Raw genomic sequence first — 24,859 nt, forward strand, 5'->3', positions numbered from 1 at the left:
TTCGCGTGGAGCCATATCGACCATTCCCATCTTCGTACGACTTTAATCACCCGAGATGTTAGTTAAAAAACTCTGAAAACACTTATTTTCACACTCATTTTTCCAAGTGGCAACAGTCTCTCGTTGGAGTTAAAAAATGCTTAATTTCAAAAAGTGTTGCCACTGTTCGCTTTCAAATCGTAGAGTTTTTTATTCAAAAATTTGTAAGTTTTATAAAATAAGAAATAAAAATAGCATTGCCAAATATTAAACATATTATTATTATATAAGGTTATATGACGGTGAAGAAGCCCGCGATTGCATGCGACGTCATCCTATGTCGGAAATGTTTCCTTAATGACAGCATTTTAGATAAATAGCTGGTGTTAGCAACGTTTCTGTTTCAGGTTAGAATAACTGACACAGTATGTTATTGCCACATTAATTCTTTTATTGATATTGAGAAAACGTTGTTATATTACACTAAATTCAAATCATGACGTCATACGTACTAACCTGGAGTGTCAAAGGTTTTTGTTTCCTGGTTTTGCAATAAAACATTATTTACGAAATGTATTTACCGCAACCATTTTTCAGTCACGGAATGCTTTAGGTTTCTCAAGATGTTGATCTATGAGCAATATTCGTGTTTTACTGAAAGACACCGAGAAGCAAGGCCATTTGATACCCACTCGTTCTAAAGTATTCACTCGAATTATTGTTTACAGGGAGGTTCTTCAGTAAAAAAATAAGTCAAGACTAAGATAAAGCTGAAGTTAGTCAAGCTATCATAAAGCTGAAAGGAAATCCAAAATAAACAAGTCAACAAAAAGCTGAGATAATAATTAAAAACTTCGAAAACACTAAATTTTCGCACCCTGCAAGTTACTGTTTTCGCTTAGCTTCATTACTGTTCGGCAGGCTGCATCGAAGTGAGTACGAGGTAAGAATTTTAAAACGGCAATCCGTCTTTCCTAAACAGAGGTGGGGTAAAATTTTTTATGCAATCGCGCGGCCTATTTATTATCATTAAAATATATGAACTGATTCCATTCATATTGAAATGTTTTTGTACATTTTCTTTGCAGGTATACATAGAACATATAAGTTTCGTTTTGGCCGCAACTAGCTCATCTGGCGGTCTTGCCCGCTAGTAATAGTAATAAATGTTGTCACTTATTATTTGGAAAGACTGCTAAATAGTTTTTTTTTAAGATTGGTCTTACAGTTATTAAACGCTTTTCGACGAATGCATATATCTTCATTCATCATGTATTACTAGAGGAAGTATTCGATGCCAGTTAAGTTAGATTGAGAGTATTGTATCTAACAACAGAGAGATACTGCTGTAACCTACTCTAATAACGACCCAAAAAATACAATTCATAGTCATACATTTTTCAGTCTGATGCGATATGGTACCCACATAAAAAATCGATAGAAAAATAAGCTAATTCTCTCTCATTATATCAGCAACAATGCCACGCAGTTTTTAATGATTTTCGTCTTTCTAATCGCTTTCGCTCGGAACAGTTCCAGTTCCACTCAATATTTCACCTATATTCAGATTTAGTCGATTAAATGTGGCAAAAAAATTTATCATAATTGATCAGCAATCAATAACGTGAACAAACATTCTTTATATGTGTAAATTTTGTAAAACTTACAAATTTTTGATTAACAAACTCTACGATTTGAAAGCGAGCAGTAGCAACACCTTTCTAAATAAAGCATTTTTATATCCAACGCGCGAGACTGTTGCCACTCGGATAAATGAGTGCGAAAATGAGCGCTTTTGCAGTTTTTAATTAATATTTCGGCTGATTAAAATCGTACGAAGGTGGGAAGGGCCGAAATGGCTTCTCACGTATTTTTGGAATGGGAAATAATGTATTTACTGTTTGGCAATACTATTTTTATTTCATCGTAAAACGGAGAAGTTTTTAAACAACACACTCTAGGATTTGAAAGTGAGCAGTGGCAACAACTTTCGAAATAAAGCAGATTTTCATCTCCATCTTGCGAAACTGTTACCGTTTGGAACAATAAGAGCGAAAATGATTGTTTTTTCGAGATTTTAATCAATATCTCTGGTTATAGCTTTTTTTTTTTTTTTTTTTTTTTTTTTTTTTTTTTTTTTTTTTTTGAAAAAAGTGGACGTTGACCGTTTTGAGGACCCAAAAAAGAATTGTAGAAAGTTTGGTGACGATAGCTGTAGTATTGACTGTGTTATTAGAGGACAACCAAACACCTTTCTTCCTTACATATATAGATTGTTGCAGTTGCAACGTATTTGTATGTTACGGTTATGTGTCATTATTTAAAACTGAAAAGTTAGCTCGATGATGCTGCAATTTCTTGGGAAAAATAACTGAAGTGCGATATTTTTGTGAAATAATCAACAAAATGAGTTCTCGCTGATTATTCTATATTTCCTTAAAATCTGAAGAATTTAATAATAAAACAATAACAATATAATCACATGATTTTGGCTTACCTTTAAGAACAACCACATGTCTTTAATTTTTAAAACTATTTTTGGTTCTCTTCTCTTCTTGGTTTTTATAACTTTTGCTGAATTTAAGAGGTTTTAAATTTTTTATAATCACAAAGAATATAAAAGCATTAAATTTTGCTGAAACGCTCTTCATGAGAAATTGTAAAACTAAAACTCTGAGCTTCTGTTCGATAGTTTTTGCGTAATCCGATTATCTTTGATTCTTTTTATGATGAATATTACAAAAATACTTTTCTTTTGCACCAATCATGATTTCATGCATGAGAGGAAATTATTTGAAACTTTATAAAAAATAGAAATAAATTTTGCTTTCTTTCATTTTTCCTTTGATTTCTTTATTATTTTTAGTCCAAAGGGATGGTAGCTCAGAAGAGCTATTAGTATTAAAACGGCATTTTGTGACGTTTTAAGACGGCCTATAAACGGTGAATCACTTTTTAAATTTTTGCCATCAAATCTTACCGTCCTGTGTTATATTTAAAGAAATTAAATAATGAAAAATCTGCATGAATTTATGTATGTTTCTGGCATTATGAAAAAACGCCGTTACCCAGAGCCACCAAATTTTGAATAACGTAATCCTCCATCTGAACATGGGCACTTGGACGTCTGAATTTTTATTTTCGAATTTCTTTTATTATCTATTCCATATTTGGTAAAACGTTAACGAATTTTTGATTAACAACCTCAACGATCAACAACAACAACAAAAAAACATGTTTATTTAAAGCGCGGGAAGCCTGTCTATCAGAAATTCTGAAGATATGCTGTTTTTAAATATTTTAGCTCAAAGGGACATTAGCCCAGTTGCTCACGAAACTTCTATGTGTACGTAAATAAAAAAACGCCCCGTTGGACGTAATGTAAAATCTGAAAGCTTTTCAGATTATTTAATCTGAAAGTAAGTATAAATATAAAATCTGAAAGTTTTCAGATTTCATATTTTTCCCCCTTTTCATGTATTTTATATTTTCTTATATAAAAATAAGTAAGTAAGGTAGGTCATTTTTCCCTTTGTTTGTTTTCTTAAGATGTTGCAGCGTTTTGGGGGAAAAGATCATGTTTCTGAAGAGCCTTTATGATTTAATTCATAAGCGGATCGAAAAGTTAGAATACCAACAAAATCTCAATTATTGCATAAGAAGGATTGATTATACTTAGTCGCAAGACGTAAAAATATATCTGTTTCAGAAAGGATTAAAAAACTTTCTATAGAATTTATAAGGAAAATCATATGCTAAAAGCATGGGCTGCAAAAACTAAGCAAAATGTTAAACGGCCAGATGAAATTTTTTAGAAAATGCTGGCGATATATAACTGAAAATTGTAGTTGTAAATAATTATTTCGTCAAATTTATTTCTTTATTTACTGCGTTGTGTATCTTAGTTGTATAATATTGGATTTTACTGAAAGTATTTTTGAAAGATAATTGAAAAACAAAAAGACATTTTAATAATCTGCGTCACTTATTTTTATTTTATCCATCAGCGAACTAAATAAGATGAATATCGATCTTGAAAGGCTCCAGTATTATGCGTGGCTAAAGCTACCTGTTTCGTAACTTTTCTTGACATTGATGCAATCAATACTTAGCTATAGCGGCGAATCATTTTCTTTATTTTCCGCAATTTCGGTTCAAAAGAGCAAAGGTTCAAGTGTAATAAACTTAATTTTAAGCATTTAAAAATTATAAATTATTTTACTTGTTCTAAATTTTAAAAATAAGGTATAAATAAAACTTTTATGTTCATTAACTGCAATCATCCTTCCTTGTAACTGTCATACGTTTTAAAATATGTTTAAAATACAGTAAAGCTTTGTAAAAAATTTTCATACGTATATAATTTAGATAAATGCCTCAAATAAAATCCAATCATGTACAGAACAGTAAAGCAGGGGATAGGCAACCCTTCCGCTGTAAGTTATCGGTCACATATCCCGTGGGAAAGTAGACTATATAACATAGATACGCAGATCATTACAGTATGTCAAAGTATAAATCATGTTTCACACATACTAAACACTTATCTATATATTTTTTTTTAAGTTACACGTCGCAAGGTATACAATACAATTTCTAAACATTTTGGACAATATTGGAAGAACAGAGCAATTTGAAGACATAAAACATTACGCATCATTAAATACCTGCTTATTAATTAGTTTCGTATTTAAAGAAACCTATTTTGCACATTATACTTACTTAACATTTTGGATAGAAAATTCCATTTTATACATTATAAATACAGAGGATGTTTAAATTTTAGAACGATTTCTATAAAGAATTTAGTTAGCAATCCTTACTGCCGAAGCAATGGGTCGGAGAAGGAGAAGGCATGGTTGTAACTGCCCGTCCCTTCATATGAGGCAACGGTACCACCTGTTAGGTGCTTCCATAATGAAATGGCCACCATTTCCGATCACTGCAGTTGGCGCAAGGCTAATGTCTATTAAATAAAGCGCTCGGCCATTATTAAAAAAAAAGAGAGAAGAGAACTTTAAAATTTATACACTCTTTCAAAATGGCGCATGTAAACAAGCTTTCGGCTTTAGGATATGTTTTGCCCTTTCCCAAGGGAAATATTTTTATTTCATGTTTCAAAATCATTGTGAAAAACATGGCATTAAAATTTGTAAGGGCAAAATAAGCAACATTACTAATCGGAAAGGAAAAAACCGTCAACCTTTACTTCTACGTGGAAAGAAGACTCCAAACGTTCGCTCTAAAAGGCACTTACTGTTTCCTTTGTTTCTAAATTTAAGTCATTGGTGAGAAGATAAAATCCAATGTTAATCAGTTATTATCGAGGAATGTGGTTAACATAAAACGCTTTGTAGAAGCCAGTATAAAAGCTAATTAGCAGAAAACAAATGAAAATACATTGTCAGTCTTGGTGAAGCATGGGTTTACCAAAATAACTCCAACAGAAAATGTCTATTTATTATCGAAAAGGAACGAAAAATATGTACAAACTTAGTTCCGTCAATGAAAAAAAGTTTCAATAAGGGAATTATGATTATTGGAGGATTCTCTTACAATGCGAAATTAAAATAATAATAATGGGAAAGCTGTTAAGCGTACTATCTCAAAGAACGTTTTATGTCCCATATTACCGAAGAAATTCCATTTCTTTATCCCTGTGACATTCAAAGAGGGAAACTTCCACAAACCAAAGCAACAAGTCATACTTCTGCAAGCACCGCTGCATTCTTTGAACAGATGAAGTCTGATACCGGTTTTTCATATGTATATCTTCTCAATGTGCTCCTGCGAAGTTTCACATTATTGCGGCTTTCGTTTCTTGAAAATAGCATATCCCAGTTCGAACCCAACATGACTGATGTCCTCTGGAAAGTAGTAGGAAAACAATGGAAACCAATACATCTGGAAATTTTAAGAAATGCTTTTCTTTCATGGAAATCAAGATGAGGTCTATAAAAAAGTCTATCATATTGAAAATCTAAAGCAATATTCTTTGCAGTTGAACATTAAGAAGTCCCGAAGTCGTTTCAAAAATGTGTAATCCCAACTGATATGTATTCTTTTATAGTTTCATACCGAGATTCCACAAAATATCACACTAAGCACATTCTAATTAATTGTAAACAAAGAGAGAAAATGGAACAAAGAGAACATTTTTCTTATTGTGCTTTTTAGCGTGTTCCTTCAGATCCCGATAACATAGAAATCTGTTAATTTTTTAATCGGACGACCCTTCAATCCACTGCCTGAACCTTGCATTTCAGAAATTTCTAATAACAGAATTATCCTGCTAGCAGAAAATTGTTAAATTAGCCAAACAATGTGGAAAAAAGGATCCAGAGATTATCTAATTGCGAAAATTTGTCCTAAAACTTTGCATCAAGAACAAAGAAAAATTTTTCTTTCGAAGACCGAAGAAATCTGATGACAAAGACGCCCAGAAAACGGTTATAGGATACTGGATAAAATCACTTTATGCATTTCTTATATGGACAGTGTGCAAACTTCTTTTAACAACCATACAAATTTTTTAAACACATTTTTCCTTCTCGGAGTACGTAAAAGTTTATTTCCTTTCATTTCATTTTATTTTACTTTTTGTAGAATTTAAAATCTTTTCTATACACTTGCGACTTCAATCACTAAATTATGTTATGTATGAAGATTGATGCATTATATTAAACACGAAAGAAAATACAGTCGAAAAATGTCAGATTGTTTAACCAGTAACTCAAATCTATTAATAACGACATTTTAGAATAATTTTAAATACATACTGTTCAACGTATAACATCATGATATAAACAATGACTAACGCACCGTGACCAGGCTTCGTTGAAGTTTATGGCAAAGCACACTGGAGCTATCTGCCTAAGGTGAGAGATGCCTTCGTGGAGGACTTTCTAGGGGAAATGGCTTGTATTCACAATACGCATGAAGAAAATCACGAAAACGCCCTTGCAGCCAGGCCTTTTGCCTGAAATCAAACCCAGGTCGCAACTACAGTGTTTCCGCCTTATTTTACCTCTCGGCCGCTACTGGGCCTATAGTGGCCAGCGAGAAGATGACTATAATAAAAAATCTGATGTGTGCACCACATGACTTCCTTGTACGGAATATTAAATTATACGCACTTTTTTCTTGAATTTCATTTAAATTGATTGAATTAAATCTACTTCGTCGACAGCGCATAAACCACAATAGAATAAATGCACTCTTTAAAATTCACTATATTTGTTTACTATAACGACACTCTGAATGCACAAAATTTATATCATTTGAAGAATTATCGTTGCCACATGTTCTATTCAAATACTATAATAACGCTAAAACGATGTATGAAAGAAATTAAGCAAACAAAGCAGAAAAGAAACAGTTTTTCACAGACGATTTAGTATTTCTCATTCAATTAATTCAGCTCTCACTTCGCGACAAGGCAAAAATACATAAAAACTCAAAATATCTGAATTAAAAATTACGAAGTAAATCTTAAACACTTATTTCCTCGAAAAACTTCCAAAAAGGATGAAGCATGATTTAATTCGCAATAATAAATGAAGGCGTTATTTTTGTGTTGCGAAGCTTAGTCTCTCTAGATTGGTAACAAATCTACAATTCTGCTGTTTCAAATATAAACAAATATGTCCGCCGTGTTATTTAAAACTTAACCGCACATAAACAGCTTTTAAATTGTTGATAATTGTACAAACATTGCTTCCAGAATTACGAAAGGCATAAAAACCTTAACCGGAAGATAAAAACAACATAATTCAGTCATTTTTAAAGGGAAGATAAAAACAACATAATTCAATCATTTTTAAAGCAAAATATGTACAATTTACAAACATATAAGAGTAAAGATACTGAGATCACTGAGCCGGGTAACAGAGTGGAGATATATATAAATATATTTATATACGTTTGGTGCGGCCGATTGCAACCAAAATACGAGGTGCACATCTACATGTTATAGCAGTCCTATATACAAAATTTCAACGTTCTGAGGCTACTCGTTTTTGAATTATGCGAGAAACGTACGTACGTACGTAGGCAACGTACGTACATACGTTCGTACAGACGCCACGAAAAATTCTCTTCAGAATTAATTTTAAAGCAGTTTTATAATTTTTTGGAGGAAAGGTGTCTTTTATTCTGTCCTTACGCACAGATATCACGCAAAAACATCCTTAAATTGCATTCGGTAGCGGTCAAAATGGATATTTTCGTTGAAATATGTTGCCTGAAACTTTTCGCGATTACAATACTTCCTTTTTACTTCTTACAAGGAAGTAAAAAGGAAAATGCGTATCAATAGAAAAGTACATTTCCACATGTGAAATGTGAAAATTTTTGCTTTCGTATTTCAGATATCGGCATTCATTTGAAAGTATTTGGTATGACTTTATCGCGCTTACCAAAATATACAAAACTATATATCTGCAACAGAAAGCTGTCCAAATACGCTTTTCTGGAAACGAATTCTCAGTGTATTCGAAAACTAACTTTATGTTGAATAATGCGGTCAGATAAAAATATTTTTTTCTGTTTAATACTATTGAATTACCTTTATATTTCAAAAAAATTAATGTTTGTTAAATAATTCGTTTCTTGTGGCTAAGCAATACTTTTTTCGGTAAAAATATTTTACATGTTCGCATACGTTCTTAATTTCTTATAAAAATCTGTTCTTGAAATTTTTACTGATAATATACGTATTTGTTATAATAATGTTAATTATGTATTTACTAAAAGTTAGTAAATGTTTGAATGAGATCTTAATTTTTTTTTAAATTTCAGCTCAGATTTCAGCAGACTAAGGACCGAAATTTACGTCTCTCCTTACAGTTAATTTAAAAATATCATAGAAGATATTTTACTGTAATTTTTAATAATTTCACTTACAATATCGCGATATTAATATATATGAAATTCTCATGTCTTAAATTGAATTTAATTCAATTATTATAATTAGCCGTCATTAGCTTAAAAATGTAAAATGACGACTAATTCTTGCTTAAGAATCTTACATTAAAGCCTTCGTCCACGGCTGTGATTGGTATGAGAGATTGAGATATTAAATTAGCTCACTTTCTTAAGACTATAATTTAAAGTGTAGACGTGTTAAAATGTAATTAAGCTGCTTCTCACGTCAAACATTTTGTGCTGTTGAAACTGAAGATTACTTTTACACAAAAGTAATCTTCAGTAATATTAGTAATAGAATTCTAAGCTAAAATTGTATTACCTTAGAAATTGAACGGCTTTCGCATTTTAAACAGTACGTAACTGCTTGTTGATACAAAATAAGTGAGACGTGAGCCATAATTTAATTCCCGAAGGAAAATGTGTTGTTGGGGAAAGAATTTTAGACAGAAGTGGTTAATAGCTCTTCAAAAATGTTGGCCTCAGCTTTGATATTTGAAGAAAATCAAATATTAGTTTAAAATAAATATTTACAGTTGTAAAATTTCTGAAAATAAGATAGAGACATTTACAGAAATAGTTTCAAGATTGCGGATGATAGTAGTCCAAAATTCCGAAATCTGATATCCATACGTTCTGCTCTAAGTAAAGGTTAAGTCTATCCACTTTAAAATCCTAATAAATAAAATAGCTACATGCGCGTTTTCGTGGTTTTGCCATGCCTCAAATGAGTAATTATAAGCCAGTTCCTTTTCAAATGTCTTTCAAGAAGGCATATTACTTCTTAAATATGTAGCTTTAGTCTGTTTTGATACAATTAAATGATTATTTGATTCTATACTGTTAAAATAAATCTTCCAATATGTATAACATTTGCCCACCAGCACCAAGCGGTAAAGTCGCTTTCAGGCAAATTCGATTTCAAGTGAATAGCTGATTGCATGAACGTTTTCTTGGTTTTTACATGTGTAACGTGGATACAAGCCAGTTTTCCTTAGAAAGTCCTCCACAACGACGTACCTCGGGTACGAGACGGTGTTCCTTAGAAATTCCTCGTCGAAGTCATTCCTCCCCTTAGGCAAATAGCCCTTGAGTTCTTCGTCATAACCAGGTAAGACCAACTATATAATATTCATCATGCTTTAATAAGTTTAAGGCGCTCCATATTTCTATGAGAAAATTTTTCGTACATATGTACTTACTATTTTCACATGGCACGAAGAGTAGAATAACTGTTATAATCAAATATAAAAACGATAATTGTTAGAACGAGCAGCTTCTTCTTCACAGATGCTCCGAAACATGTTCGAAAAATCGCAAGTTGGATCTTATTTGTTATAGGAAAACATATAAAAACTCTTTTCTCTAGAGAATGATTTGTGCATTAACTTGATGCTTCCATCGAGAAAGCATACTTTCGACATCAGCTTAGTGACACCATGGTAAAACAGTCCTATCGTTTCAGAGGATCTCTTAGATTAATTATCTTAATAATAAAAGGGGAAAATACATTGGCACACATTAAAGCGGCGGTTTGAAAACAAGAAGATCATTATAAGAGATAGGAACACCATGTTTAATTTAACAGTGGCTAATATGCGCATGTATCCTTCTTTCTGCAGAATACGTTTGACGCGTAGTTTCCTACACAGAAAAATATCTTGTTTTTCGGTAAATAAAAAGTATCGAAAAATATCTCAATTTGTTGAATATATCTGAGAATTTTATTCATAAAGGAACACATCTTTTCTGTTTTCAATATATAAAAAATCATAGTACATATTGTACGAACTGCAATTTAACTCTATATAGAGCATCTAGAAAATTAATAGTTATATTCTTAGAATCTTAACACTCACAGAATCAAAGCTATTTTGAAATTTTGCAATATATTATAAGAAACTTCGGGATTAGAAACATGTGCCTGAAATTTATATTTAAATATTTAATGCAATAATACCCACATCCAATATTTGCAAATAAAAGACAAAATTTTTTTCTAATACATTGTATGGAGAAAGTGCCCACCAGTGGGCAAGTGGATGTATTTTCTAAGTACAGATGGCTCGATCTAGACTCGAGTCCCACCTAACGGGTTGACAACATAGACGATCCAGAGCTTTTACCCATGTGCAACGTTACATAACTTCCAAGTTTAAAAATAAATCTTCGATAAAGGTATTCCTTGTTTCGAGCGATACCTCGTGCGATTTAACATACTTAAAATCAATCACCCATTGCTGAAAGCAGCAAATCATTTTTCTCATTCCATTGACCAGATCCTTGCTAGTTCAAACATTTGTCAGGAATAGCTAAATTCATAGTCCATTTATCTGACCCATCACGGAGATTATTGCAGATGGTGCACCACATTGGAGGTCTGATTTAACAGGATTGTCTAGGATTCGAACCTGCTATAGCCGCTGGCTGCCCTACTATAATGCCAAACAAGACGACAACAAAGTGCTAAAGTATAAATAAGCATTATGTACAAATATTAATAAGCTTTATGTTATAAAAACATCCGTGAGCACTTTCGCTTGCGATCAGGTAGGTATTCTAGCTCCTGTAGCTGATTTGCAGCAGTGTCATTGATAAACAGTGGATTGCAATAGTTTAAACAGTTTTCGAATCCTAGTCGAAGAGCACTCATCTGTGGCTTAAAACCGCTGAACACTGATGATTCGACCCAGATTCGTATCCTTCTCTAGAAAGGTTTTTCACGAAAGCATCCCTTTTCTTAAACAGACAGCTCTATTATGCTCAGCAATAATTACAAAAATACAAATCTCATGGAAGTCTCAATGCACTTTTTGAGTTTCACAATCATGATAAATGGTTTTAGTGGGAGTTTCTGAATTCCATGAAGAATACTAAGCGTCAAATAGTTCTCTATACTATTCCGTTGTGATGCTTAAATTCTACAAATGAATTCAATAAAAATTAATCCTTTATCAGCAATTTCTTAAATTACCTAACAGATAAACTGAGGCATATGTTCTAAAGTACTTTATTTCTTATATAAGTGCAATTAAACTTAAAAAATAAACATTTTTTCTCTGAGCCCTATCTAAATGTTTCTTTCCATACCAACTAAACTAACCCACATTAAAGGGATATCTCATATAAACGTAACTACAGTTCATGATTTAGTTTTATTTGTCATTTATCTGAACCACAATTTATTTGTCACTTATCTGAACCACAACATATTTTATGATATGAAATAAAAGTATACCTTCAACCATTTATCTGTTTATGAGGAGCTTTCTGGATTCTTCTGAATATTTTTTCTAGGCCCTTTGATGATTTTCATTGCATTTCTCTAATAAAAATTTCTTCCTATCAATTGTTTAAGCAAGTTAATTTTAGAAAGTACATCTCCCTGGGTTCATAAACTCTTTCGAACTAATAAAACCGGAGCGCCTAAAAATCTCCTGCTTTGGTAACGACGAGATATTTTGTTTATGTAGGCTTTCCTGCAAGAATTTTCTTCTTCGAATCCCAAATGTTCTAATCTCTTTAACCATGCTCCACATATATTAGATTTATTTCATCTTAAATGTAATCTCTTTACTTAAACTATTAAAATAGTTTAAGAACTTCAGAGTTTTAGTTACTATGTTTGGCACTTCATAAAAGTATTCTAGTGAGCTTACATTTCCGCTCAAGTTCTGCATTCTGGAAGTTGTCAATGACAAAGTATGCTCAAAGGTAAACATCTCAACATCAAACTGCTTCCTATAATCTTCTCTCTATAGAAAGCAGCTTGATGTTAGACAATATTCAAAGTGTTTAATTCAGATGTTAATAGTGAAATGTACAATGTACGAATACTGGAAATAAAAAGTAGCATTTTATAGTATTAAAATGTCAATGACGTGTATATATGATACCCAGCAGATGATTGAGAAGTAAAGTTCAAAGCAGTATAATTTAATAAATAAAATTCCTAATAAATGTAACCACGTGAAGCAACATTAATTCAAATTATATGCATACGTCAGACTTCTACATACCCAACTTTTTCCTGTGGCATTTAATAATACAAATGACAACCAAACAACAAGAAATGTTTTGTTAGTACTTCCCATTGTAATCCTCTTTACTAACCAGTGGCCGAGCGATGACTGAATACTAGCAGTTCACCAAGCCTTGACTCCCCTCGGACGTAACGGCTACATGAGAGTTTTCACGTTAGCATGTGTAATGTGGATAAGAACCAATTTCCTTTAGAAAGTTCTTCACGAAGGGATTTTCTCCCTTAGGCATACAGCCCTAATATACTTTTCAATAATGAAACAAGATAGTCTATAAGGTATTTCTATCGCCTTTTTGGCATGCCTTCGTGGTGTGGTGGTCTGAACGCTGGGCTCGTATTCCAGAGGTCCGTGATTAGATTCCCTGCGAGGGCGTTGCTAATTTTTCATCTCTCCTGTTTCCAAAAAAATTCCTAATGTATACATATCAAATTAAATGCTCTTTGAACTTTTCGGTAGTTCTTTTCCATCGCTATCATTATTGAAGTGTGCATTTTGCTATTTATTTAAACATTCCTTATTCTGTAAACATATATATTGTTACTGTTATGCTAAGCATACATCATTAACTATATTACGCTTCACGAAATTATTCGTTAACATTAAAATGCAAGAATAATAAGTTTCTCAGTGGATAAAATCGGGAAACTCTGGTAGTTCTTTTCGGACCTGATTTTTTAATCTTGAAATGGGTTCTCTTTGTACCATTTTGTTTTGATAATTTCCTCTTGTATAAAGTGAATACAAAGCAAATTTCTTTAGCATATTCCCCAAAGCATCTCTTCTAAAGTATATGAATAGCCCTCGATTGCTTTGACATAATAAAGAAGCCAAACCTAACCGACAAGTAGCCGATTTTCTTAACTGTTCCCGTGCATATCACATAATGCAAATCGAATCCCGCAAACAGAATGCACATATTGTAATTCAATAGATATTTTCGTTTCATTGTTTATCACAACATAATGAAATGATATTCTGCTGTATTTATTTATTAGATTAATATTCAGTACAATGGAAAATGTACTGGATCTATACATTGTCAGAAAAATTAAACATTACCTGAATTCTTTTGTTCAAGACTTAAAACACAAAAGAAACCGCTGAAAGAATCGTAGTGAGAGAGCATTATTTAAAGTTATGACAGCTCAGAAAACAAAAGGAAACCGCATGATAAATAACTAGAAATACTTGAAATTCTGAAGAGAAATCGATTAATATTCGATTCGCACTCTTTCTGCAAGAATCCAATTTTTAAAGTTACGCAGAGTCAGCAGCAAAATTCGTGGCAGAATTTAACTTGTCCGAAGTATAAGATATTTAATTTATATATAAGCTTTATTTCTTATTCAAATTAATTTTTGATAGTAAATATGCAATTAAAAAAAACCTTTTATCTTTATTTTAATTTTTTTCTAAAAGTTAATAAATTTAAAACATTTTTTATTGAAAGTATATACCGGGTTTTAGTTATGAACGCTTGCTGTAATGCTGTAAGTAATAAAAGAGCTTTCTGCCCTGGCAATGTTCTGCTACGTGTTATTAATGATTATCGAATTATTAGTTAAAATGCTGTTTTGGTTATTGCTGGATTTCCGCTGTTGGATATGTTTATTTTGTTTTGCATAGGTTACAAGGATAATCTTTCTTAATTGCTCCAGTTTTCACTATGATCATCTATGCTTTTGTCTTCTTTTCCTCATTCATCTACAAGATAACCAGCACAAATTTGGGATAGTATGGATATTGATGAAAATTCTTTCTCAAATGTTTGCTCTACGGATGGTAGTAAAATTGATGACAGAGTTGGTCTGGCTTATGTCATCTTTGAGAATAGTGTTAAAAATTGAGCACCACCAATTTCGTATTAGAAATGAATGTACTGTTTATATTCCTGAACGTCTCTGTATTTATTTTGCATTTAGATGGATACTAAACCAGGATGGACATATTTCCACCTATTTAATCTGCAGAAATTCTCTCTCCACCCTTCTAAAATATCTCATCATGTAATGATATTATTGTTAATATACAGAAGTCTGTCGGGAATCTACTGAAGGGTATTTCAGTCTTTTTAGTCAAAAGGGGCAATTTGTCCAAATGGATTATTAATTTCGTTTTGGCATTTTACGTTGGTTCACAATAAATGTCGGTTCACTTTTCAAATTGGTGTCACCAAATATTATAGCCCTGCATTTTATTTAATGAAAATAACTAATGAAGAAGCTGCATAAATGTATGTATGTTTCTCGCATTGTGATGAAACACCGGTACCTAAAACCATCGAATTTTCAATATTGAACGATTCCACTCGAATACGGGCATCTGGAAGCCCAAATGGGGAATTTGGAATTTGTTTTATTATCTATTTTATATTTTATAAACTTTTAACGAATTTTTGATTAACACATTCAACCATTTCAAATGGCAATGGCAACACTGTACGGAAAAAAATTTTATTTTCAGCGCGCGAGACTGTTTCGGAAATTCTAAAACTGTGCTCATTTTAACAGTTAGCACTTCACACGTTTTCTACCACTGCCTACCAGAAACTCCGGCAGATTTTCGCAGCTGAATGCAGCATCCAGATTATCTGCATAAATCTCTTTCTTATACATACTTTACTAAAGAAAGGGATGTAACTATTCTCCTTAAAGGCCAATAATCCTGCATATTCGCCAGGGTTATCGTACCCATATTGATAATAACTCCAATAAAAGCCCAAAACTCATCCTCTTCCACTGCACGCCACGTTTTCCAAATAGAATTACTAGATATTTCGTTTTCCTTTAGAACATATTCTGCGTTATTGTTGGTTTCTTTTATAATTTCATTTACCAGTTCGTTTGTGAAAACTAATTTCAAGTATTGCGTCGGCTGTACAATATTTGTAGGAATTTGGGGTCCAGTGACCTTTGGAGATACACTAAAATGTATTCTATCAGGAATATCTAATTCTTCCGTGACTTCGCGCCATTCATCTAAGTCTTCCGGCAACTCTTCGCTTTCACTTTCAGTAACTACCATTCGTCGTCTCTTTGGTAGTATAAATTCAGAACCACTACTTGAAGTGTCAGAATTATAATTAACATTGTCTTCCATAATATCTTCTAACAATGAAAAATCAAACACATTCTTCACTATCACTCTATATTCTCATCACAATAATTATTTTTCTCCATGTTGCTAACCATAAAATAGGTCAAATAATGTTTCAATCGTAACAGTAGCGAGAATGATCACGTTTTAACTACAGGTAACAATTGCCAACGCCGACGATTCCGTAACATCTTAAGTCTAATTATGATAAAAACAGTGGGGTCCGCAGCGGAGCCTACGGAGTTACGGAACAAATGACGGACTGCTCAACAGCGTCCGGAGCCAACGGAGCTCTAAGGGTTAAAATTATTTTGCGATGTTGCTGTTGAACTGAATTTTATGTTTCAAGTGCGAAGAACATGATATTTAATAAATAAAGGTAACACACAAAACGTTAAACTTTGGGTGTAATGTAAAATCTGAAAGCTTTCAGATTTTTTTTATTATTTTTTACATTTGTTCGTGGTCATACCGGCACTCATGGAAACGAGAGAGCTGATTGGCTTGATAAGAATGAAACTAAAACAATATATTAATATTGAAGTAAATATTCTAAAATCGTATTTAAAAAAACATTCAAAGCTAAAATGATTGAACAATGGAATTATGATCACATCGCTTCTGATAAATAAATATTATAAGGCAGTTTTTTTTCCAACTATCTTTGAAAGACTGAAAATAAGAATTTATTTCTCAATTTTAACTTTACGCAATTTCTGTCTGGGCATGGAAAGTTTAGTTTTTGTCTTGGATGGTTAAGCTGACGTCTTACAATTTGTGATCTCGGCGTTCAGCAGTCTTCCATCTATCTTTTGATTTCCATTTGCTTCATTATGCAAGACATTCACTAAAGTGTAGACTAAAACTAATTGGAATTTATTGGCAATCGAAATGTCATGATTTTGTTTCTTTACCCTCGTCCTACCATGCTTTTATTAACTTTATCAATGTTTATTTTGAATGTTGTAAATGATTTTCTTTTCTACATTACTTTTTCTTTTACTTGTGTGTTTGTTCCTTTTAGTCAGAGATATTTGAATTAATTGTGTTATTTAAAGTTGATGTATCTTTTTTGCTTACGTTTATGTAAGCCTCGTGTAATACTTAGTGATGCACGAGGAAATGTATTTTTTCCCTCAATGGAAAAAATACTCTGGCAACTTGGCTCCGAAAATACATGTATATTATTGGAGAATAAAGGATATAACATGTTCATTTACCGAAAGTATACATATTTTTCGTGCCAAGGTGCTTCGTAAAGTCTTGGTGCAAGAACTTCAGAATTTTAGTGAAGTTCGAAATTTTGGTGACTCTAATCTTGTTTATGTATAGTCTTTTCACTTGGATAGGAATACGGTCTCTATAAACTTATAAAGTTATAAAAATACCTGAAATAACAGGTACTTGGTGACTACCCAACTTCACCGACTTTTATGAAGAACTTTTTAAAAGAGGCATAGTAAAATTCCTAAGGAGTAGACCCATTATTTCATGTTATGTTACTTGTTACGTTTGAATTAGTAAATAATAAAAGGTCATTGAATTATTTACATTTTAAAAATTAACTTACTTCGAATCGCACTCTACATACTTTTCAAATATTTCAAAATGTTCTTTAAGTACATTTAACATGAAGAAAAAAAACTGGTTTTCAAATAAAATTCTTTATATGAAGACACATTTAAAAAAATCTTCATTCAAACGTTATTCCGATTCTTTACGAAATAACTATTTCTTTACAATTCGATAAATTATTTTATCAATTCTTAATTTAATAAGACCGTTGAATGCTTAAATATTAGAATATTACATTAACAGAAGTTGGAATCTTCAGCGAAAAATGTCAATACATACATGTATATACATATATATATTTGAATATGAAACAACAAACTTAAAACGACTGATGAAAGAATTGCAAAAATGCACAGTATATTTAAGAGTTTCTGTTGGGTGAAATAATAACCCTGTTACCTTTTAATATCATATTTGAATTACTCTCAGTTCATTTTAAGGTTTTCCCAAATACCTACCATTTGCTGGAAGACATTCATGAGAAATGGCCGAAGCAATAGGCTGTTTAGTCTTCTCATCACCGATAACTTTAGTCAGAGGAAATACTAGGTAACCCTCAAAAGGGGAACGAACTCATAAATACAGCCACTCTAAGATGGATATTGGGCAGATACCCTCGGTTTCGTCTGAAGTGTTAGCTTCTACTATCATCTATACCAGTCAAGAAGATATAATTTGAAACTAAAAAGTAAGTTTTGAGTTTAAGATTGAAGCAGTATTAAAACAAATCATACGAAAATAATTTTGCAGTTATTATATGACGTTTTTATTACTAGAATAATATGAATAACTTAGTCATCTTGAATAATCATGAAAATTCAATTTCCATTTATCAGGATTGCTAACAGTTAGCTAACATGAGTATGTCATTAACGGATATGTTTCGATGCGCGGAAGAAAATTACATTACTTTGCAGAATTTTAGTCATTTAAGAACTGTGTGCTCTGAAAATATTTTTACGGAACTTACGAAGTCCACTTGTGAAACAGCTTTTCCTTCAAACGCTTTTGCCGCTTGAAACGAACAACGTAGTTTAATCATCTGCACAATTTTAAAATGGATCACCCTAAAAATAATGCGGACTAGATAGAAGAGAATGGGAGTTTATTTCTTTTGCAAAATTGCATTTTGGAAAAAAGTCATCTGATAACAAATTTTTCAAGGCAATATTGGATTTAAAAGGATTTGTAACATCTGAAATAATTCAAAAATGATCCTAGTATAAAACTGAAATTGACAAGAAACGCATCAAGCTTTTCCTTTATTTCTGAAGCTATCGTGTTTCTTTCAAATCCATGAACTTAGAAATTGAATTTTTTGTATTCTTACAGGAATAAAAGTAACAGAAATGCTGTTGCATTTTCCATAGGAATATATAAATACCTGGATGTACCCATCTAAACATGCGCATTTAGAAAGTGCTTCGAAATGGATGATTATCACAAAATGTAATGATGTTAAATCATGTGAAAAATTCAATCAGTCATAACAGGAATAAGTATTATATTTTAGAATATATGATTTTTCCGAAATTATGCTCATACAAAAGTTCTAATCAACTCATACGATGCATAAATATTATCTTTTAGAATTTATGAATTTTGAATAACTCGATGTTTCATGTTTTATAAAATGATGGTGGAGGAGAGTAATTAACTAAATTTAAAAAAATAAATATTTAAAATTATCTTTTAAAACTAACTTTAACTTTTAAAATTAACTTTTGAAACTGAAACATTTTATTTCGTTTTTAAATTCTTAATTTTTCAAACTGTTGTTAGGTATTCCACATAACAGAAAATTTTTCTAATGAAACGTAACATAATTAAAGTGATAAATTAGATGTACAATATTTCTATAAACTACATGTCTCTACAGTGACATTCTTTGCGAAATTCAAGAGAGAGATGTCAGTTTTAAAAACATTTTGCATAAAATTATCATTGCTCGTAGACATTTCAAACAATCTCCAAAAACTGGAGAAGTAGTATTGCCAATTTGTATTCTATTCATTGCATTTTTTCAAAATTTTATTAATATTGTTTTTTCAGTGTCAAAGTTACGGCTTTAAGAATTTGAGAGGAATTACTTTATGTTCAAAATCTATATTCCTGATAGCTCTAGATTCTTTAATTTCTTTATAACCACAGTAAAACAAAAAAAAAGTGCGATCTGAAAGCTTTCAGGCTTTATATTAAGCACCAAATGGGCGGTTCCTTTCACAGGGGGTTGGAAATGGGATTTGAAAAGTGATACAGACATTCAAAGTCATTTGACGCAAAATGCCGATAGACATTGTCACGTCTTTGCGTTGCTACGCTACCAACATAATACCAGTAAGAAATGTAAAGAAACCTCGCGCATAAAATATCCGAGCTTGAAAATGCACGCGATGTTAATGTTAATGGAATGCTTTAAAATCGTGAAGTTTGTTGATCAAAATTTCGTTAAAGTTTTACAAAATCTGAAATCGATAATAAAATAAATTACATATACCAGATTTGGGCTAGATTTGGGTGGAGGACTATGTTATTAAAAAATTGATGTCTCTGGGTACCGTTGTTTTTCACAATACAAGAAACATACATACATTCATGCAGATGATTCATTATTTAATTTCTTTAAATATAATGCAGGGCTCTAATATTTGGAGGCAACAATTTGAAAAGTAATTCAGACTTTTATAGTTAACCTATGCAAAATGCCAAAGCGAAATCAACAGCCCTTATAAACTAATCAAAGAAGATACGAATTCATAAAATTCGAAATATTTAATATTTAAATGTAAAATATGTTTTTATATATGTTTTGGAAGTACTTTTGATATGAAACGAGACTATCGAAATAGAAACAGAAATTATTTACTGCCTATCGAATTTCAGATATAAACGAAATTATTATACGAAAATATTGTTTAAGCGTGACAGCACATCAAAAAGCAATTAGCTCAAAATATCCGTTATTTTTTTTAAGTTTGAAATTTTAATGTGTCGAAGTGAGATTCAGTGCTCTACAAAAAAATTGTAAATCAAAAAAATAATTTTAAAAAAATCTAAGATCTAAGTTTCTTTTCTAAGTTTCTGTCTTAAATATGAAGCTTAGACCTAAGTTTCAAATCTAAGTTTCAGATTTAAGATTCAGATCTAGTTTCTAATCTAAGTTTCAGATTTTAAATTACGTCCAAAGGGCCGTTTTTTAACATTCTGTGTGTTACCTTTATTTATCAAATATCACGTTCTTCGCACTTAAATCATAAAATTCAGTTCAAGAGCAATATCACAAAATAATTTTAAACTGAGCATATCTTTAGAATTTCCGATGCGCAGTCTCGCGCGCTGGAGTTAAAAATGCATTTTCTGTACAATATTGCCATTGCTCGCTTTGAAATCCTTGAGTTTGGTAATCAAAAATTCGTTACAGTTTTACAAAATATGAAATAGACAACAAAACAAATTCCAATTTTCACACTTGGACTTCCAGGCACCCATACTCGCAGTAGGATTACGTCATTCAAAATTTGATGGCTCTAGGTGCCGTTGTTTTATCACAATGAAAGAAACATACATACATTTATCCAGATTCTTCTTTATTTAATTTCTTGAAATATAATACAGCGCGATAATATTTGTTGGCAACAGTTTGAAAAGTAAAATGGACATTGAGAGTGATTCGACGCAAAATCGCAAAACGAAAATAATAGTCTCTCAGGGATAAATCCCTTTCGGACTAATAATAAAGTAGAAAATAAATATATGCTAATAATTACATAGCAACTCCTGCACTTTATGGATAATTTTTCATGTTCAATACTTATTCAAATACAATCTAGCAGATGTTGCCAAGAAATCAGAATCGGTGACATTGACATTAAAAACATCCGTAGTGAACTATTTCCAAAACTTACGGACCGTTACCTTACATAAGCTCCCGCTAGTGTATCACCCGCTCACTTTCGTAAACGTTTCCAATGCGGATAAAATAGCGTATTTAATTTCTTTTCTGCACTCTTTACGATACTCAGTGTTAATATTCGAAAAATCGTAAAGCTTTAATTTATCTTTTAAATTTAATTATTTCTCCATTTCTTGAACTTAGAAATTCATTAGCAAGAGAAGATTTTCTAAAATTTTACTTTAGTTTTTATTTTATTTTTAAAAAATGTATCTGTTTAATGTAAACTGAAATGCATTCAAAATACTTAGAGCAAGAAACAACTTTTTTATCTAACAGTTTCGAAATGTACAAGTTTTACATATCAATTGTTTTGCAAAACGATGATAAAGCGAGGCAATAGACTACATGTTAACTAACCGAACGATGGCGTGAAAAGAACAAGATTACATTAATTAAAAGGTCCGCAAAGAATGATGAAAAAAGGTGAATTAAAAAGAAAAAGATTGTATTCGCTGAAAAGACTTATCTAACTTTGACGTTACATAAGAATGGTAAAAGTAATTTATTTTTTAATAAATGAATATAGTAAAGTCTTTAATATAGGTTATAAGAGTCTTAAATTTTATACTGTTGGTTAACAAACTCCAGTTTATTTATGACGTTATATTAATACACACATCTTCCACATAATGTGAGAGTCATATAACCACCATTAATTTGGAAATGACGCACTTCACCTTTTATATTAGCATTTATGCTAGATTACAAACATATATAATATTAGAAGCATTTTACTTTTATAAGGATATAAAAAGAAAAATAACCAAATTAAAAAGGAGATTCTAAATAAATTAGTGCTATAATTTAATCTGACATACCTATACAGGTTTAAATTCTTTTAATACGTTTTAATCAACTCTTGCCAGCTTTCCAATCCATTATTTCTGTCATTTATTTTCACATTGCTTCGTTTTCCTTTCTCAAAATTTATGAAATGCTGCATGGCTGATGAGTGTCTCAGAAAATTCAAGCGTAACCGCAAATCGAAGTCAATTAAGGTATAAAAAAAACTGAAATTATTAGGAATTCAGAGTAACATAGTTTGGGATTTTAAATTTGTACCGTGCTTTAATTTTAAAGCCACATTCAATGTGTCACAAGACATTGCAAAATAATATAGAGTTCTGAATCAGTAATATTTTAACTGAGTTTTAAAATTAATTTCATTTCGTAATCAAAAGCCTGAAATGCTTCGAATCATTTGCAGTTTTGAAACTTCAGCATCTTTTGATTAAAAATCGCATTTTAGGGGGAGGAATATTAAAGTACTTTTATCAGCAATTAAATCGAGTTATAATTAGATCTAAAATTGAATTTCCAAATATTGCGTATTATTATAAAATACCGAATAAATTCAAAATGAAGAAACAGTTTTTAAAACCTGAAAATCATAACTGGCGAACGGACTTAAATCTTGAAACCATTGCCACAAATATGTAAGTATTTATCGGTTTTACAGTGTACGGAATAGTACCATTGAAAATGTGTAATCTATTAATGCATTTCATATAAAAATTCGAAAACAGATGCAGGATAGGAAAAGGAAATTTCGGAGTACAGTTTGTCACAACAGCAGATCAATACATATTTTAAAATTACAACGTAAATGCTTTTGCTAATGATCGAATTTTGACAATGAGTTAAAAAAAGTAAACTGCTTCAACTAGTTCAATCAAAATTAAGGAAACCAGTCAAGCATCTTTTCAGTTGATGTAGAACAATATAGGCTTTATTCTGTGAAACTAGTGTATGTAATTCTTTTTTAATTCAGAGACCAGCACATCAAAATAAACAAATCTTTGCATCACATTAGCTGAAACTCTCCTAAAACTGCAGAAAACAAAAGATGTTTAAAGTTTCTAAAGTAGTATGCAAATAATTTACTATATATGAAAGTTTTTTAACTGGCGTCAGGAACTAATACTTATGTCATCCGAAAAAACTCAGCGCGTCAGCTAAAATAGCAACCAGATTCTTGCCAAAAGTTTGACTGAATTCTGTGACGCAAAAATGTGAACTCGAAATAAAAATACCAGAAACTTACCGTCAGCTGAAGCGACGACACTGGAGGTGTGAAGTCCAGCCCAGCAAACCACGAGGAAAATGATCTTCAGTACAAGAAAAGGTCCTATATTCCGTGAGTCGACATACATCTTCAATCACAGAAAAAGAACCAACTCTCTAACAAACAAATACAAAAATCACTAAGTGAAGAATCCTACTCGACAACTACAACGTCATAAGTCACAAGTCATCGAAACTTTTCTTAAAAGTAATTTTGCAAACGTTTGGAAAACTGACACCGATGACAACTGAGAAAATCCGACCGGACCCGGCAAAAGGTGGCTTCTCTGTTTAAGTTGTTGGCAACAGTGCACCGGCCGGACTCAACTTAGCCGAGATCCTAGAAGTTGTGTGGCAGGATGCCGACTGCTTGAACACCGGATCGAGAGACGGGGGATTTCGGAGAAGATTGTTCTTTGCCGAAAGGTGGCGTTGTGCGACAGGGCGCTGGTTGAGAAGGGACGGTGTGGAGGAAGGAACAGAAGAACCATTTTTGTGGAGAACCCAAACAGAGTAGAGTAGAGGTGCTGCGGTGAGACGCGGAAGTTTGAATGGGGTAGTAGGGATGCTCAGATTCCGGGATGGATTAAGTCGGGGATTTTGATCCCGGGAAACTTGTGGCTCATTTAAAGGATGCCGGTGGAGTGAAGGAAGAGGGAATGTTCTTCCGTAGTGATGGGGCGATTAGGGACGTGATGATATGTAATAGGTTTTCGATGCTATCTAGCGATGTTTGGGATGGAATGAGAAAGTCATCTCTGGTAGTCAAAATGTCTCGACCAGAGAATGTTCGTGAGATAATATTCCAGGATTGTTGGTTCGCACTGTAAAGGACTAATGATAGTCTCTGCAGCATAATAGCACGTATTCTATATATTCGGCACATTTATGGTTCAGGCTATAGTTTACTGGCACTCTAAGATAGAATTCGTGCGGAACCGAAGTTTAAAACACAAACAGATTAGTTTAAAGAAAGTTATAAATATGAATTGTTATTTTAATTTGTTCGTTATTATATCAGCCACACACAATATTGAAAACTATTATAATATAAGTTCAATGAGATATTTCGCTAACATATTTTACCAGTAAACTAAATGAGACTATATTTATTTATTACGAAAATAAATATAGACAGAGAGACTATATTTATTTATGACGAAAATACCAGTGACGTGACTATATCTCTTACGCATATACATATGCATATTTTATATACACA

At 31.9% G+C, this 24,859-nt stretch overlaps 1 long non-coding RNA gene across 1 annotated transcript in view; it reads right to left on the bottom strand.

Annotated features, from left to right (window-relative positions):
- LOC118193062 (uncharacterized) overlaps positions 1-24,038 on the bottom strand; it is a 112,160-nt gene extending 88,122 nt beyond the window's left edge. The window contains exon 1 of the long non-coding RNA XR_015039690.1: positions 23,618-24,038. This is a non-coding gene — a long non-coding RNA (uncharacterized LOC118193062). The remainder of the gene's footprint in view (positions 1-23,617) is intronic.
- Between the last annotated feature and the right edge of the window lie 821 nt (positions 24,039-24,859).

The sequence above is a fragment of the Stegodyphus dumicola genome, chromosome 1 (assembly GCF_044657685.1).
Source record: "Stegodyphus dumicola isolate Sdum_Otavi_A_Nest chromosome 1, ASM4465768v1".
Taxonomy (NCBI): domain Eukaryota; kingdom Metazoa; phylum Arthropoda; class Arachnida; order Araneae; family Eresidae; genus Stegodyphus; species Stegodyphus dumicola.